Source organism: Anabrus simplex, chromosome 2, assembly GCF_040414725.1.
Source record: "Anabrus simplex isolate iqAnaSimp1 chromosome 2, ASM4041472v1, whole genome shotgun sequence".
NCBI classification, from domain to species: Eukaryota; Metazoa; Arthropoda; class Insecta; order Orthoptera; family Tettigoniidae; genus Anabrus; species Anabrus simplex.
In genome coordinates, this window is record NC_090266.1 from 680,138,338 (window position 1) to 680,155,511 (window position 17,174).

The 17,174-nt window shown below is 41.8% G+C and overlaps 1 protein-coding gene across 1 annotated transcript in view; it reads left to right on the forward strand.

The window, feature by feature from the left end:
* Window positions 1-17,174, forward strand: part of LOC136864362 (myosin-4) — a 635,412-nt gene that overhangs the window by 105,412 nt on the left and 512,826 nt on the right. The gene's annotated exons all lie outside the window — the stretch shown is intronic.

A 17,174-nucleotide genomic window follows, 5' to 3' on the forward strand; every position in this document is an offset into this window, starting at 1 on the left:
GCCCACGCAAGTGCTATTTTCCTCCCAATCGATAGTATTATTAAAGTCTGATATATTGTAGTCGGTCTTGCACTGCTATAGGAAGTACTCGATGTCGTAACAAAATAACAGATTGGAGAACCGCACCGTTCGCAATTTCGAAGTTGGAGTCTCTTATCCCTCAGGTCCTGGTACGATGCCCCTGTCTTGCAGTGTACTTTAATTCTCAGCTAGAACGCAGAAAAAGCAATATTTTAAACATCCGCGAGGTTACTCTTCTCCATCTCAGGCTTCTAGATGTATGTTTTTACCCGGAACAATACGGTTTCCCCTCGTTCTGTACCCCTTGTGCGCTCTTTAAACCATAAGCTGAGTGTTTGGCGTTTCAGAGATCAAATTCTCAATTTTAAAATCTCCCACATTAGAGCACAGTTCCGTTCTTCAAAATTTTGCGGTTTTGATCGAAAAGAACAAAATATTCTATACTCTTTGGTTCTTTCTTTTTTTTTTACAATTTGTTTTACGTCGCAATGACACAAATAGGTGTTATGGCGACGATGGGATAGGAAAGAGCTAGGAATGGGCAGATAGCGACCGCGGCCTTACCACCATTTGCCTGGTGTGAAAAATGGGAAACCACGAAAAACCATCTTCAGTGCTGCCGACAGTGGGGTTCGAACCCACTGTCTCCCGAATGCTAGTTAATAGCTACGTGACCTTAACCACGCAGCCACTTACTCTGTCTCTTTGGTTCTGAGTGTTTCGTGCATTCTCTTTTTTCTTCTTCCACTTCGGTAACAAAAACATATTAAAACAATACATGTACGCAGAAATAATAATATAAACAATATCCGTTTAAAAATCAAACAGCGGTCCGAATTGGTTAGCAGCATATTTACATATCAACCGTCCTGCCATTCATAAATACCTGGGACGTAAAGCAAATAACATTATTATTATCATAAATACCTCGCAGTCCCGAGAACCGAACCCGGACCTCCGAGGATGGCAGCTAATTCAGCTAACCGTTACGCTGCGGAGGCGAACGGGAAAATGATTGTCCCACATCAACATGTCGATTTGTACAACAACTTATCGCAGTGGCCAGCTCACTCCTAAGCCATGGAGACAGAGACGGTAAGTAGGTCTACAAGAACACCCTGAAGATATTATAAATAATATTCTGAGTTTTGTATATATTTCTTGTCTTTTTGTAGGAATAACGTGAAAGTCATGTGATTTTCTTATTGTAAACTACATATATTTGTGTACTCATGCATTGTCATTAAATATGTGACGTTCGGAAACGAATACTGTGAAAGAACTTTTTAAGGTCGGCTATAATATTTTGAATTTAATTTGTGAATGATATGAACAATTTTGAATCTGAAATAAAAAATATTTGACTGAATACTGTATTAGCATACTAGAGTTGCTTTTTTGGGTATTAGTTAATATGGCCTTAGTCCAATAATTTAAAATAATATGTTAAGATGATATGAAGTGAGAGAATTAAAATACAATGATTTACTAAAACACACTAATGCCCCTTGTAAAAATGTTACAGTCCGCCCCTGTGGTGTAGTGGTTAGTGTGATTAGATGCCACCACCGGAGGCCCGGCTCTGCCACGAAATTCGAAAAGTGGTACGAGGGCTGGAACGGGGTCAACTCAGCCTCGGGAGGTCAACTGAGTAGAGGCGGGTTCGATTCCCACCTCAACCATGCTCGAAGTGGTTTTCCGTGGTTTCCCACTTCTCCTCCAGACAAATGCCGGGATGGTACCTAACTTAAGGCCACGGCCGCTTCCTTCCAAGTCCTAGCCCTTCCCTGTCCCATCGTCGCCATAAGACCTATCTGTGTCGGTGCGACGTAAAGCAACTAGAAAAAAAAATAGCTTCCTTCCCTCTTCCTTACCTGTCCCTTCCAATCTTCCCATCTTCCGCAATGCCCCTGTTCAGCATAGCAGGTGAGACCGCCTGGATGAGGTACTGGTACTCCTCCCCAAATGTATTCCCCGGTCCAAAGTCTCACACTCCAGGATACTACCCTTGAGGCGGTAGAGGTGGTATTCCTCACTTAGTCCGAGGGAAAAACCAACCCTGGAGGGTAAACAGAATAAGAAAGAAAGAAAGAAAGAAAGTAAGTAAACATTTCACAAAGGTAACATATAATTAATTAACAATAGATAGATTTATCAATTTTTCTCAAAACGTTTTGTTTAAAACTTCATGCAGTTTTACAAATGCCCGATTCAATGATCATCTTTCCGTATTCTCGGATTAAATGGAAAACTTTTGAGCGAGTGTGTTGCGCATTTCGGGTCACGTAGCTGTGAGGTTGCATTCGGGATATGGCGGGTCGGAATCCCACCGTCGGCATTCCTGAAACTGGCTTTCCGTGGTTTCACATTTTCACACCAAGTGTTTTCGTAACACAGCTAGAGTCGATGTCGGTTGCGGGTTTTAAACAGGTAAAAGGAATGGAAAACTGTTGAGAATCCGTATTTACAGAATCGTGAACACTGAGATTTAGATCCACGTGTCTCGACGCAATAAACTTCAAATGTTATTACGCAATACATCTCAAATATTCAATAATGGTACCTCAAAAATCACTGCCCCCATTTCCATGCCCCACATTACTGGCAGGAAGTTTCTCATCATCTGTTAAAAGCACTGTAACCGGGCGAGTGAATGCTGAAGATTAACACGCCTACTGATGGAACTTAGTGAAGTCTCCATGCTGTTCGAAATAACGAAAGTAAAAACTCGTTCCTGGATGTATACTGTATGCACATTTTGCTAGACAAATTGCAGACATTTACTCCCGATCTTGTGAGGTTATATGAGCGTTCATGGGTTCGAACCCCACAAACAGTAGGCCTGAAGACGCTTCTCCGCAGTTTCCCATTCCCACACGTGGCAAATGGTGACTATACCTTAATTAAGGCCACGGCCGCTTCCTTCCCAGTCCTATCCCATCGTCACTGAATAGCTGTCTGAGTTAGTGCGACGTTAAACCGCTAGAAAGTAATACTCAGTCCACCGCCAAGGGAACTCCTTGGGCTCGACCTGACCGATTACTAGAGGCATGATTTTTTCCCATTAATTTTTGAACGATTTCGCGAGAAGGATACTAATTTTCGCGTTATTTCGCGAAATAGATATTGCCGTATCGCTTTAATTTCGCTTTAACGAAATTCTAAAATAATCATTAAAGGTTTCATTACTATCACTGATCGTTGATTGTGGAGGTTAATTGATAGAATATACATACCTGGTACATACTTTTGAAGCCATTTCATTTCTGCAGGGTCGTCTACCTTCTCCAGCGGGATGTTTGCTTTGAGTAGCATCGCTGTTGTTACGTGAATAAATTCAATTTTTTCACTTTTAGCTTTCTTTTGCACATCTAATGAGAGTTCTATTGTTGCTTGCCGTTTCACTGTTGGAGTGCTAAATTTACGTTCTTTTTTTTTTGCTAGGGGTTTTTACGTCGCACCGACACAGATAGGTCTTATGGCGACGACGGTATAGGAAAGGCCTAGGAGTTGGAAGGAAGCGGCCGTGGCCTTAATTAAGGTACAGCCCCAGCATTCGCCTGGTGTGAAAATAGGAAACCACGGAAAACCACCTTCAGTCTGCCGACAGTGGGATTCGAACCCACTATCTCCCGGATGCAAAATTTACGTTCTGAATGTTCCTTATTTTTAAAACAATGCTTTGAGACAGTATCATTTTTCTCCCACACGATACGAACATTACAAAATTTACACATTAAAATATTGCTTTCCGAAACGTATAAACCTTCACTCGCAAACGGTTTAGCTCTGCTGTGCACCGTAACACTTGTCTAGCGACCCATCTTCGCTACTGTCTGTGATCACGTGATCACTTTCTTAATTTTACCTGACCACGAAGCCGAAATACACCGGGCTGGGGTGGGATTACCAGCCACCAAAAGAACAACGTTCCAAACGTTTCGTTTGGCAAGAAGCATGGAGCCAACCCCTTTTCTTTGATGATAATTTTCAGAACATTAATACCATATTTCTTTCCTAATGATGAATAATTGTTCGTTCTTCCTGTTTTCATACACTATCTTGGAACAAAATGTCAAGTTCGTTATTCACTACAGATTTCGCTGTAATATCGCGCTTATCGCGAAATAATTGAATTTCGCTTTAAAATGGCCTTATCGCTTTATTTCGCGACCATAATATCCATTTTTTTCTTAACCAGAAACATATGATTCGTAAAGATATCACAAAATCGCTTCAAAATATTTTTTGTCGCGTTTATCGTTAATGCGAAAAAAATCATGCCTCTACCGATTACCATGAAACTTAATAGGACGATTAACGAAGACGTCGGAGTATCGTGATATGTCTGCCGTTGTTACATGACAGAATGTGTGATTCTAAACAGGAATCCGGCAGTTTAATAGGTTGTGCAGTCCGGCTTCATGGCTAAATGGTTAGCGTGCTGGCCTTTGGTCACAGGGGCCCGGGTTCGATTCCCTGCAGGGTCGGGAATGTTGACCATTATTGGTTAATTTCGCTGGAATGAGAGCTGGGTGCATGTGTCGTCATCATCGTCATTTCATCCTCATCATGACGCGCAGGTCGCCTACGGGAGTCATATCAAAAGTCCTGCACCTGGCGAGCCGAACATGTCCTCGGACACTCCCGGCACTAAAAGCCATGCGCCATTTCATTTCATAGGTTGTGCTAATAAAAGGTTATATTAATTTCATGCACGTTTATATATATTTTAGGTTATACAAATTTCGTACTACATAATATTGTAGCTCCCCTTGTAAATGATATAGGAGTATGAAAACCGTAATGTTTTGATATGTTCAAATACAGTACGTGTTGGTAAAATTATAGAGCACGAAATATTGTTGGTGTTATCAGCTAACTGCTCCGAGCCACGTAGCTATGTTTCAGCAGTGAATTATAACACTAACAATGATTTTATGGTAAAATGAAATTAAATGTCGTATGGCTTTTAGTGCCGGGATATCCCAGGAAGGGTTCGGCTCGCCAGGTGCAGGTCTTTCTATTTGACTCCCGTAGGCGACCTGCGCGTCGTGATGAGGATGAAATGATGATGAAGACAACACATACACCCAGCTCCCAGCCCCCGTGCCATTGGAATTAACCAATTAAGGTTAAAATCCCCGGGAATCGAACCCGGGACCCTCTGATCCGAAGGCCAGTACGCTGACCGTTCAGCCAACGAGTCGGGCATTTTATGGTTATCAACGTTTAATATAGGATACTCACCCAAATTTCATTGAAAACTGTCTGATCCAACCCAAAATAGTTCCCCTGTGAGTTCTAGGTTAGTGAGTTCGTCGATAGTAACTCAACAATACGGCCGCGGCTCATGAAGCGAGAGTATGCGAGATTTTTAAAGTGAAATGTCACATCCGTATGGTTCGTATTCCTCATGACTAGTCCAGGGCTCTGTTCACGATACCAGGAGTCATATAAAACTGTAAGTTTGCTTACATTATCTAGTCATGATTCACTTCTCAGTAATCGGAGCAATGCCTTCATGAAATAGCTGGTCCTTTTCACATCTCATGTGTGTTAGACTGGTATTACAGTATCAAAGGAATTTGTCAAAAACCTGTAATAAAATATATGACAATGTAATGGAGGAATATTTTTTTTAATGTCATTTTATACGATTTCTTTGGTAAAAGGTATGGGCAGCCTGCTATCTTTTGCAAAAGATTTGACTACCAAAATGTCGGATGGTAAGTTGAGATGGAATGTTGCTACAACAAAACTGCTTATTTCCGAATATGAAATGAATGAAATGTTGTACAACATAAGACACCAGGAATATAAAAATATAAAATTAAGACAGCAAGTGTATTTAAACATAACGGAGGAAATGAAATGGCGTATGGCTTTTAGTGCCGGGAGTGTCCGAGTACAAGTTCGGCTCCCAGGGGCAGGTCTATCTCAAAACATTTAAAAGTGTACAGACGTAAAAATAAGTAATTCGAATCTCCTTTAAAAATAAAGAAGAACGTTTTTTGGTTTTCGAAAATACCATTAAGGGGTTGAAACAAGGTGAAAAGAGGGTTGATACCTTTTATGAGGATACTTATATCTCAAAAACTGAAGCTGTTACAGACATGAAAATTGGTATCTGGAATCTGCTTTAAAAATAAACCAACACGTAGTTTTATGTTTTTGGAAAATACAACAAATGGGGGGTGAACAGGAGTGACAAAAGGGGATGAATTTTAAAAAAGATTATATCTACAGTATATCTCAGAAACGTAACATGTTAGACGTGAAAGTTGGTATTTTTAATCTCGTAACAATAAAGAAACATGTATTTTTGTTTTCGGAAAAACCACTTAAGAGGGGGGGGGGGTAAAACGGACTGAAATTGGGGTTGAATTATTTTTATTAGGATACTGATATCTCAAAAACTGATGATGTTGCAAATGTGAAAGTTGGTATGTGGAGTCTCACTTAAAAATAAAGAAATACGTACTTTTTATTTTCAGAAAATCCACTTGGGGGTGGGTAGGGTAAGGTAAGGGTGTATTCTGCCGAAGGCAGGTCCGAACTTTCGCAGAGGTGTGCCTGAGCCGGAGTTTAGGTACGGTAGGGTGGCCAGTTCCTTTCCACTAATCCATTCCCTTACCCCCCACTAACAGCGCGTGGTAACCCATCCAAATCTTTACCACGGCCAATGTTGCTTAACTTCGGAGATCTCTCACGGGATCCAGTGTTTCAACATGGCTACGGCCGTTGGCTGGGGGTGGGTGAAAGAATTGAAAAAGTAGTTCAATTCTTTGTACGAGGATACTTATAACTCATAAACTGAAGATGTTACAGTCGCAATAATTGGTATTTGAAGACTCCTTAAATAAAGAGGGAGACCAAGACGACTCAGTTTCTATCGATTTAAAGGTAAGTGGTATAGAACTAAATGGGGCCACAGCACTAGTTGCAAATACAGGATTGTGGCGACATTTAGTAAATTCACAGAGGTTTGCAGACTGAACCCTGAAAGGCATGATGGCTTGTAATGATGATGTATGTCATCATCATCATCATCATCTGTTTACCCTCCAGGGTCGGTTTTTCCCTCGGACACAGCGAGGGATCCCACCTCTACCGCCTCAAGGGCAGTGTCCTGGAGCTTCAGACTCTGGGTCGGGGGATACGACTGGGGAGGATGACCAGTACCTCGCCCAGGCGGCCTCACCTGCTATGCTGAACAGGGGCCTTGTGGGGGGATGGGAGGATTGGAAGGGATAGACAAGGAAGTGGGAAGGAAGCGGCCGTGGCCTTAAGTTAGGTACAATCCCGGCATTTGCCTGGAGGAGAAGTGGAAAACCACGGAAAACCACTTCGAGGATGGCTGAGGTGGGAATCGAACCCACCTCTACTCAGTTGACCTCCCGAGGCTGAGTGAACCCCGTTCCAGCCCTCGTACCACTTTTCAAATTTCGTGGCAGAGCCGGGAATCGAACCCGGACCTCCGGAGGTGGCAGCGAATCACACTAACCACTACACCACAGAGGCGGACATGATGATGTATGTAATTATTATTATTATTATTATTATTATTATTATTATTATTATTATTATTACTATTATTGCTATTTCCTTTATGTCACGCCGACGCAGATAGGTCTTATGGGCGACGATGGGATAGGAAAGGCCTGGGAATGGGAAGGAATCGTCCGTGGCCTTAATTAAGGTACAGCCCCAGCATTTGCCTGGTGTGAAAATGGGAAACCACGGAAAACCATCTTCAGGGCTGCCGACAGTGGGGTTCGAACCCACTATCTCCCGGATGCGAGCTCACAGCTGTGTATTATTATTATTATTATTATTATTATTATTATTATTATTATTATTATTATTATTATTATTATTATTATTATTTGTGTGCTAAATTGGTTTGGCAAGTGGAAAGTTTTTTACGTTTTCCTGAAAGGTAGTGACAGACTTGACTTATAGTGGGTGGATATGACCATTTCAATTGCTTTATTTTTCTACTATGTGAGGGCTGCCCGCTCTTGTGATAGCGGAAGCTGGTCCGGGCACCTCTAGCTGGCTGAGGAATGCAGGACCGAGTTTTAGTTTCCACTATTCACTTGACTCAGGTAGGAAGACCGGATCGTTGACCTTCCAAGCATTCAAGGTCTGGTCTGTGGACATTCCTTAACTCTGAACAAATAAGGTGAAAATGATGAGCAGAAGGTGTCCGTCTACCTGTTCTGCTTTTTGCAGACAATACTATCCATTAGCGATGGTCGACAAGGGCGAGGATAGGAAATTGAGTTTGGCATTTTAGAATACATCAGAGCCCGGGACGAAACAAATTATGATGGTGGTGGTTGGGTGAGAGTGGGGCTTCAACCTGTCAGTCAGAGAAGTACATCGAATGCGTGCACTGCCAGAGGACCAAGGGACCGCGATTTAATTGTTGGATTCCGAGCTAGAATAACTTTCGGTGGCCATCCGGAGCGTTCTTTTCCTCCTTCATTCCTTATTTCACCTTGTCTCAGACCACCTAACGTAGTTTGCAACTAAACAGTAAATCAAACACATCGCAGTCAGACGTAAACCTTCAAAAGAAATCCTGAAACTCAAAAGCTTGCTTTCTGTCTACTATCTATATTTTATCAACTGACGATTGCCACAGGTACACTTTAAAACATTTTGATTCCGCACGAGATCTGAATGCTTACATTAAGAATGCTAGCTTATGTTTGCGAGAATATAATCTTTGAGCACGTACATTCCCCTACCTACAATTAAAAGAGATAATTCTATGTTATTCTAATATAGCTGATGGATGAATAGGGAATACTGACTCATTTTTATAACACCGAGCTCGATAACTTCAGTCGCTTAAGTGCGGCCAGTATCCAGTAATCGGGAGATTGTGGGTTCGAGCCCCACTGTCGGCAGCCCTGAAGATGGTTTTCCGTGGTTTCCCATTTTCACACCAGGCAAATGCCGGGGCTGTACCTTACTTAAGGCCACGGCCGCTTCCTTCCAATTCCTAGGCCTTTCCTATCCCATCGTCGCCATAAGACATATCTGTGTCGGTGCGACGTAAAGCAAAATAGCAAAAAAAAAAAAAAAAATTATAACAGGGCTTTGCCTAACCAGTGAATTTTGAGAAATGAGATCTCTGCTGTTGAAAGAAGATACGAAGTCATCATCTTAACTATGCTTTGAACGATGAAATTATTCTTACATACTTTCTTCAAGAATTCTCTTGCTGGTACCTGAAATTGTTCCTGCATTATGTTTCCGCCCTTTCTCTAAAAATATTTTGCTTCATCGATCGAAATGTCCTCATTTAAATGAAAAATATGCTAGTAAGGACAGACATGGTAACCAAAAGGGAAATGAGAGGGATAATTTGTTAGTCCATGGGAGTACATAAAAATAAAGAAAATTAATGCATTTTATGTAATAAAGAAATAGAAGTGAAACACTCTGTAAAAGACTTCGAAGAAATAAAGGAATCAGAGAAAGTCTTACCTAAAACTGCAGATGAACTTGAACTTTATACTCTTGTGAATTTGTTAAACAGAGAGAATGGAAGAGACCAGGAAGGACAGAAAAACTATGTAATATTATCAGAGGAATGTGAGAAAATGGTAAAAAGAGAGATGTATGCATCTAATAGTAAGGTGTTTGTGAATTTTGTTGCAAGAGGAAGTACAACTGGGCAACCATCCACTATTAACACCTGTAATGAAATGGCGTATGACTTTTAGTGCCGGAAGTGTCCGAGGACAAGTTCGGCTTGCTAGATGCAGGTATTTCGATTTGACCCCCGTAGGCGACCTGCGTGTCGTGATGATGTTGAAATGATGATGAAGACGACACACATACCCAGTCCCAGTGTCAGCGAAATTAACCAATTATGGTTAAAATTCCCGACCCTGCCGGGGATTGAACACGGGACCCCTGTGACCAAAGGCTAGCACGCTAACCGTTTAGCAATGGAGCCGGACATTAAAACTTGTGAGAAGGGAAAATGGAAAAGGACCGACACTTTGAGAAATCACGATACTGGCGAAAGAAAGAAAAATGAAATGGCGTATGGCTTTTAGTGCCCGGAGTGTCCGAGGACAAGTTGGGGTCGCCAGATGCAGGTCTTTTGATTTGCCTCCCGGAGGCGACCTGCGCGTCATTATAAGGATGAAATGATGATGAAGACGACACATACACCCAGCCCCCGTGCCAGCGAAATTAACCAATTAAGGTTACAATTCCCGACCCTGCCGGGAATCGAACCCGGGACCCCTGTGACCAAAGACCAGCACGCTAACCATTTAGCCATGGAGCCGGGCTGTGAAAGAAAGAGAAGGTCCACGAAGGGCTTGAAAGCGAAAGACACCCTAGGCCTCGGAAACCTAATACCGTCGGGGTCAGAACAGAACAAGTGTTGGCCAAGGGAGGTCGGATAGGAAAGGTGAAGGTGAGGAGCCTGGCACAAAGGAGTGGTAGTAGTGCCAGACTCGGCTAGGGGAAACGTGGTCACCAACCCACGCTCCCAAGTTGAGAGGAATATATAGAGTTACAGTATAGAGTACGCGAATGGCCGTAGCCGTGTTGAAACACCGGATACTGTGGGATCTCCGAAGTTAAGCAACATTTGGCGTGGTCAAGATTTGGATGGGTTGCCACGCGCTGTTGGTGGGGGTAAGGGAATGAAGGAGCGGAAAAGAACCGGCCACCCTACCGTACGTAAACTCCGGCTCAGGCACACCTCTGCGGAGGTTCGGACCTGCCTTCGGGCAGAATACACCCCTCCTCTAGTATAGAGTAAAATATGCATGAGGAGGTATCCTAGACTCTGTAACTTAGTTAAAGTCTAGGCAATGTCACATAAGTCTCTTCTTTTTCCTCACTTTTTCCCTAATGTATTGCAGTCATCACTTGACACGGATTTTACCCAGATTTACGGCCGGATACCTTTCCTGATGGCGGCCCTTTGAGAAAGGATGTGTTCACTATTGCGTGTTTCTGTGTTTTTTCGTAATGTGGTGTGTTGCGTGTAGATCAGGGGATGTGAATTAAGACGAACACAAACAGCCAGTGATTGTGGCAGATGAATTGACCGTCGCAGTTAAAATCCTTGGCCTAGCTGGGAATCGAACTCGAGGACCTCCGAACCGAGGGCCAGTATGCTCACCATTCAGATAAGGTGCCGAAGGTGCCGGACAAATATTTCAACAGTCGAAATTCGTGTAAGTATTAAACATGTTCAAGAAGGATTTGTAGGATAAACTACATATGTGAGTAAATTATATATTTGTAACAATTTGTTAGAACATCTTTAGTATTTCATGTTGTAAACTAACTGTAGTCCGCCTCTGTGGTGTAGTGGTTAGTATGATTAGCTGCCACCCCCCGGAGGTCCGGGTTCGATTCCCGGCTCTGCCACGAAATTTGAAAAGTGGTACGGGGGCTGGAACGGGGTCCACTCAGCCTCGGGAGGTCAACTGAGTAGAGGTGGGTTCGATTCCCACCTCAGCCATCCTGGAAGTGGTTTTCCGTGGTTTCGCACTTCTCCTCCAGGCAAATGCCGGGATGGTACCTAACTTAAGGCCATGGCCGCTTCCTTCCCTCTTCCTTGCCTGTCCCATCCAATCTTTCCATCCCTCCACAAGGCCCCTGTTCAGCATAGCAGATGAGGCCGCCTGGGCGAGGTACTGGTCATTCTCCCCAGTTGTATCCTCCACCCAGGCCGTTGCTATCTGTAGTTGTAATATGGCTATGTTCGGTAGTGTTGTTCTGTGAAGGCAAAAACTTAATTCTCGTGCATTACTGTTAGGTTAAAGTGAAGAGCGTGTAATTTGGTGATGGTATTCTTTTATTTAGTGTAAATATAGTGCTAAGTTTAAAAAACCAAAATACCGACCAGGAAAAAATGCCTACTTGCTTCGTTCCAGGATGTAAGTCTGGCTACAAAACTACGAAAGGTAAACACTTCTTCAAACCACCTAAAAATGAAGCAGGATTTTCAAAATGGGAAACGGCGATTTCCAGGAAGGACAAAAAGCTTTCTGATAAATGTTATGTGTGCGATTCACATTTTTCTGATGAATTTATTGTTAAACCAGATTCATTTGTAATACAAAGTAAACAGGTGGAAATTCCTAGAGATAGATGGAAACTGAAAACTCCCTCATATATTCCCCAATTTGCCACAATATCTCACGAAACAATTAAACAAACGAAAATCACCCCGTAAAAGATAGCCTCCGAAGACGGAGGAAGGTTCAAGGAACAAATCACACAGGCCTCACCGCGAATTAAAATTCGATGCAGTTTTTGAGAGTGCTAAAAGAAATGAAATAGATTCAGACACAGCTAAAAAGACAAAAAGTTCACTTAGAAACAAACTAAAGAGACAGGTACGTAATATAATTAATGGCTATCCGTAATAAATTGAAAATAGCTAATGCTAAGATTTTGTTACTAGAAGAACAACTAAGAGATTCCAAATTACAGCCAAATTATTAAAGTGAGCCGACATTAAGCAGAAAGCAAAGGGTGATTATTGACACCATGCTAAAAATATTGTCAGCTATGAAATAAGAAATCGATTAGATATGATAATGAATTCCTTTTTGATAGTCTCTTATTTAAAATTATATCACCTAAGGGCTATAGACACTGTTTAAGGCATGACATACTTCCCGTTCCTTCGGAGGTTCACCTGCGAAAATTAGTTAAAGGTCTTAAGTCCCCTTACGGGGTGAACACCCATGCCATTAGTGCTATTGTGAACTATTTCTGCGATAAGAAGAATGAAAATGTTCGCACGGGAATTCTCATATATGACGAAGTAAAACTGAGAGAAGAGGTTCAGTTTAAGACCAACTCGTTAAAAGTTGATGGATTCGTAAATTTAGGAGAACACACCCAAGAACACGGGAAAAATAAACTCTCAAATCATGCATTAGTGTTCATGTTTGTGCCCCTATTGCATAATTGGGTTCAACCAGTTGCTGTGTATGCAAGCCGAAATTCCACACCTGGTGATATTTTGTCACGAATTTTAATCCAGTTGGTCTTACAACTGGAGCGAATTGGCGCCAGAATTATAGGTTTCACCTCAGATGGAAATAAGTCTAATAAAAAGGTGTGGAAATATTTAGGAAGAAATGGAAAAGAAGGGAAGGTCATCAGATGCTATACATATAATTAAGTGCATCAGAAATAATTTTCACGGCAAAAGGCAAGTCTATTACAATAATGAAGTTGTGGACTTTAAATTCTATCGACAAGTTTTTGAAACGGATAACTGCCATAAATTTGCAGGTGTGAAAGTTTGCCACAAGCTAACGTCTGCACATATAGACCCCACTTCATTTCAGCGCATGAACTTGAGGCTTGCGTTTTAGTTATTTATAAATTATGTTGCAAATGGCATAAAATTCTTTAGACAGATAAACTCGGGGGGATTTGAAGACAGCGAACCAACAGAAACGTTCACAAGGGAATTAAACATCCTAATACATGTATTAAATACTTCTACACCAGCAGGGGCTCTTTATAAAGATTCAATAGGGCATCAAACCTTAATAAAATGGAGAGATAACCTCAGTGGGAAGAATAATACTTTTGCTTCAGAAAGAACTCTTGAATCCCTAAAGGCCGGTCTCCACTGATTAACATTTAACACCAACATGTTCAATTCAACATGTTACAATTGACATGTATATTGTGTTTGTGTCTTCCAATTGACTTTGCATGTTAACTCAGAATGTTGAGGTTAACACTTTTAACATGTTGGCGTGTTTTCCGCTCCAAGTGGAAAACATGTCAAGTCAATTCGTTGTTCGTGAACGTGAGATGTTGGCACAGCTTCGACAACTTCCTTGCCGTTTCCATGTTAACAGATAGCCAAACGACGCAAACGACGTGCTTCTCGTGAAGTAGAATTATAGTTACAACACTCCGCAACACTCATTCTCTTTGTTATAAGCTACAAATACAGTACCAGTACCAGTACCGGTACGCGTACGCGTGTCGTTCTGTCTACACTATACTAATATTTATAGTCAGAAATGGAGTGGAGCAAGATTCCTTTGGACTTAATTAATGATATAATAGAAAGGCCTTGTTTGTGGGATGTCTCATCAAAGGAATACAGAGATAAAGCGAAGAAAGCCGACAGTTTCCAGGAACTCTATATTATAATAATAATAATAATTATTATATTATAATTATTCCCGCGAGTGCATCGAAAAGAACCTAGCTTACCTCCGCTCCCAGTACAATCGAGTATTGCAAAAAATCAGAAAAAGTCTGAAGTCGGGGGGCGGGAACGGACGAAGGTTATACTTCATAGTGTTTTGCTTTTGAAGCAATGAGCAGGATGAGGGGAGGAAATGTGTCTAATAAAACTGCATTTGTATATCATAACAAGAAGAAACAGTGGCAATAACAAAGGCCAAATCTTTTTCATCTGAGTCCATTGTCCTTGTTTGAAAATACTAGACACCACCTAACTTTATTATCGCAAACTGATATGATGAAATGAAATGAAATGTCGTATGGCTTTTAGTGCCGGGATATCCCAGGACGGGTTCGGCTCGCCAGGTGCAGGTCTTTCCATTTGACGCCTATAGGCGACCTGCGCGAACCAATTAAGGTTAAAATCCCCGTCCCGGCCGGGAATCGAACCCGGGACCCTCTGAACCGAAGGCCAGTACGCTGACCGTTCAGCCAACGAGTCGGACAACTGATATGATGAACTACCTACATATAAACAAAGAAAGTTAAATTTAACATGTTTATTAAGTGTGGACACAATGTTAAATGAAACAATATTCAACATTTAACATGTTGATGGTGTCACCAGTTAACATTTAACACTTTTAACGTTTAACATGTTGTTGTTAAATGTTTATCAGTGGAGACCGGCCTTAAGAGTAACAATTGAGAGCACATCACAGGTGTCCGAGTATTTATGGAATAATGGATTCCGATATGTGCTCACAGCCAAATTTAATCAAGATCCACTAGAACGGCAATTTGGTATACTACGCTCATTAAGTTGTGACGATCACCCTTCAACAATATGTTTTCTGAATTTACACATGTTGCAGTCTGTTTATATCCCAACCAAACTTGCCCTGTCATCGGGTAGTAATTGTGAGCCCAAATTTGAACTGACATTGACATAATTCGTCAATCAAATGAGAACACTGGCTAAGAAGACAGAAGAGACAAATAAGGCTGTAGTAGAAAATGCGCAAAATAAAATAAGACAAGCACTAGACTTCACTGAGAACATGGATGACCTCTTACCGGACTGGGAGAACAATTTAGGTCTAATTGTCAGTGATAGCCGCAGTCTTGCAAAGGAGTGTTTGATTTAGTATCTAGGAGAATATATAGTACGCAATGTGTCCAAGGTCACAAAATATCATAAATGTGTCAGCCTGCTTCATGGAACGCCTACAGAAGAAATACTTGCCGCAGCCCTCACATTTATTAGGGATTATAGCAATAAATACAGCACTGACAGCACTTTCCTCAACCATCCTTCAAGACCAGTTTATAATGTGTTCGTGCAAGTTGAAAGTGTAGTAAAACAAAAACTCTCCTGTGAACATAGTCTATGGGGTGATATATTTTACGAGTGTTTGGACAGTTTGCACAGTATTACTATTAATTCGAAAGCATTAGGATGCTGCGATGACCATGTTGCGAACATTATCCCTAAACTTGTGTTACATTATATGAAATGTCGATTTTATTTTGTAATAAGACAGATGAGAAAGGAACTGAAATCTTCTAAGACCGCAAAGTGTACCCGGAAGCTATCTAAATTATCTGAGAACTGACTTCTGGAATGGTAAGCAAAAGCACAATATTTTGCATGCAATAATTGTCTTCTATTCGTGTGCTGACTTGTAAGCTCAAGCTCAAATACTGCCGGGAGAGCGGCCTAGCGGAGGAACCGATTAACTAGGGGAGTGCACACTTCTCCCTTCTACTCGCTATGCACAGGTGAAATGAAATGTCGTATGGCTTTTAGTGCCGGGATATCCCAGGATGGGTTCGGCTCGCCAGGTGCAGGTCTTTCTGTTTGACACCCGTAGGTGACCTGCGCGTCGTGATAAGGAATAAATGATGATGAAGACAACACATACACCCAGCCCCCGTGCCATTGGAATTAACCAATTAAGGTTAACATCCCCGACCCGGCCGGGAATCGAACCCGGGACCCTCTGAACCGAAGGCCAGTACGCTGACCGTTCAGCCAACGAGTCGGACATGCACAGGTTATGTGCTCTAAGTGTCATCACTCAACACTACCGGTACCTCAGCAGCTTCCATATTGCCACAGTCATAAATGAGACTTTGGTACAATCTACACTTTTGCTCTGGCCTGTGCCAAAATACAGATACAATAATACTGCATCCATCATGACATGGCAGCAGGGGCTCAAAACTATCGTTCAAATTTACTGGGCTGCGTTCAAAAAATACGGCTCCGAGTAGGGTTGGAGTAGAGTAGAGTAACTAGTAAGGTTATCTCTGAGTAACGGTATTTCGTGAACGCTTGGAGTGAATGCACAGTAACAAAATATGGCTAATCAATTAAGGAAGGTTATTTGTTTTACCATAACCTCATTTGCAAGGAATTTAATGTCTAATTTCCAAGTGAGTTTCTTCATAGCAGCGTGCTATATGAGTTGTTACTACTTTCCTCACCAAGTTGTGCCTTAAAACAGTATCTGTTATTCTTTATCTCGTAGGAACAATCTGATTACAATGATGATGAATACTAATACGTCGGCTCCGCACTGGTGTACGATAAGCCATTTAGGACAACTGGCTATGTAGATCATGTTGTTAGCAACTACTACGAACCTGAATTTAAACATTTCCGATTTCCCGGATCAGCATTCGAATATCTACTCAGAGTCACTGGCCCTAAACTTTCCAAACCGAAAATCGGGGAACGAGGAAGGCCACTGCAAGACCCACGAAAGCAACTTCTGGTTGTAATTCGGCTTTTAGCACCTGATTCGTACAGATCGGAAATCGTTTTTGTGTTACGTTGTACTGTAGATATCCCGCTATAACGTAACATACATATAATATTGGTAGCTTGAGGGGTCTCCTGTCCACCCTAGGTGTAGGAATGTTTGTTT